The following is a 2,433-nucleotide window of genomic DNA, read 5'->3' on the forward strand; positions in this document are numbered from 1 at the left end:
AATGTCAGAATTTCATTTTTTATGGCTGAGTGATATTCCATTGTGTACACCAACTGACGACATAAAGAAAATGTGAAATGTGGTAATTCTTTTTTTTTTTTTTAGACAGGCAGAGTGGGCAGTGAGAGAGAGAGAGAGACAGAGAGAAAGGTTTTCCTTTGCTGTTGGTTCACCCTCCACTGGCCGCAGCGGCCGGTGCGCTGCGCTGATCCGAAGGCAGGAGCCAGGTGCTTCTCCTGGTCTTCCCATGCGGGTGCAGGGCCCAAGCACTTGGGCCATCCTCCACTGCACTCCGGGCCACAGCAGAGAGCTGGCCTGGAAGAGGGGCAACCGGGACAGAACCTGGTGTGCCGGCGCCGCTAGGCAGAGGATTAGCCTGTTGAGCCACGGCGCAGGCCGAAAATGTGGTAATTCTGTTTTTAGACTGAGCTACTTGAAAGCAGAGATGGTGATTAATTTGTCCCTACTTCTCTGAAAATTGAATAATCACTGGATTATAATAAAAGCTGGAGTTGTCAAAGCAGACCAGAGAGCTATTGAGTTCTGTCTGATCATGAGGCGACCCTCATTGATATGACCTGTCATTTTGAATGAAGGAATAAATGAGACCAGAAAGATTAGACCAGTGAAATCAGTGTTCTGGTAGCCATGCAGTAGGGTGGGGTTTTGTATGGGAACTGCTAACATAATCATAAATTCCATGATGACATAGATCCTTCATATGTAGATTCTGCTAACTTCCCACAGTGGGATCATAAGAAGCAGAGCCCATTATTTATGTTGTTTTTAAATGTAGAGGGTAATCTGATTAAATACTGCAAAAAGTATAAAGTTCAACAGACAATAAATGAGTGCTTATAAAACAGTGGCATTCAAATGACGTCTGGGGATAATATTGTACCATTGTCAATTTCCTGGACTTGATAATGTACTAGAGCTATGTAAAATGTTACCATCAGGAGAACCTGGGTGAGGGCATGGGGAGCTGCTTAGTATTCTCTTCACATGGGTCTAAAATTTTAAAATTCTAAAATTTAGACTTCTTATGCATCTAAAATTATTATAAAATAATGAAATAAAGGAAGAGTCAAGCCTTCATAACTAAGTTATGAACTAAAGATTTGCAGAATAATGACCCTAGGGAGGAATATTTCATAAATTTATGGGAAATAAAAGGAAAATGTTACCTAATGTTGTAGGTGCTAAATTCACAAAATTCCTTACACCAGGAGAGCGAAGGTGCTAAAAATACAGGTGAAGAGAAAGTGTAGAAAAATTCACAAGTGATTAATTGTTAATTGACATATGCAGGGGGAAATGTTATTTGGGCTATGACTTGTAATCCTTGATGACAACAAAAGAGAATTTGCCACTGGATGCAAATATTGGGATCCAGAGTCCAGTATGGCAGTACTAACCCAAATGGAGAAGTAGTGTCAGGGGACTAGAGGCTGGGCTTGAATCCAGACTCTGACAGCTATTAAAGTTATCTCTCCTCTTTCAGCTTGGGTGCCTTTCTGAAAAATGGAGGTCATTGTAGTATTTACATTGTAGGTTTCATATGGAGATTAAAGAAGAGAATGGCCATAAATCAGAGTTTCTCACATCATTGTGGCCAAACAAACTAATTTGCAGGAAAAATCTCAAACTATCATGGATCAATATGTTGTAAAATGCAATAAAAATTAATTCATAGAAAATAAGAGATGTACAAACAGTAAGCGTAGGATTTTGCTATCAGATCCAATAGGTAGAAAATTATTCGGTCAACTTACTACAAAACTTCTTAAATGCTTAGCCTCCAATAAAGTACTTAATTGCCTTGGAATGATCATGAGTAGACCACATGTTAGTTAGTATGAAATACTGAGGAAGTCTTCAGCCTATAGCTTGGTGGTAATAATCAACTCTAACAACAATCTCCTGTAGACTATTTAGTTTTGGTTTTTATTTTTTCTGTTGAAATTCTTTCTTAAGAATTATTTTTGACAAATCTCATTTGTATTAATGATGTGCATCATGATGTTTTGAAATACATATGTATTATAGAATGACTAAGTAAAGCTAACTAATATATGCATTGCTTCATGTATTTGTCATTTATTTGTGGTGAGAACACATGAAAAGCTACTCTCAGCAATTTTCCAATTTATGATACATTCCTATTCACTATTGCTGTGTTGAACAATAGAGCTCTTGAACTCATTTCCCGAAAGTGAAATGCATCTCTTGACCAACATCTCCCAGAACTCTTCTCAGCCCCTAAAAGACACCATTCTACTCTCTGCTTCTATGAGCTCGGCATTTTTGGACTCCACATATTAATGAAATCAAATATGGTATTTGTCTGTGTCTGGGTTATTTCACTTTTCATAATGGTAGGCCATATAGTTTTATTCTCCCCCTTTTCCAGTATCCTCTAAAAAACAAAAT

This window comes from Lepus europaeus, chromosome 6, assembly GCF_033115175.1.
Source record: "Lepus europaeus isolate LE1 chromosome 6, mLepTim1.pri, whole genome shotgun sequence".
NCBI classification, from domain to species: domain Eukaryota; kingdom Metazoa; phylum Chordata; class Mammalia; order Lagomorpha; family Leporidae; genus Lepus; species Lepus europaeus.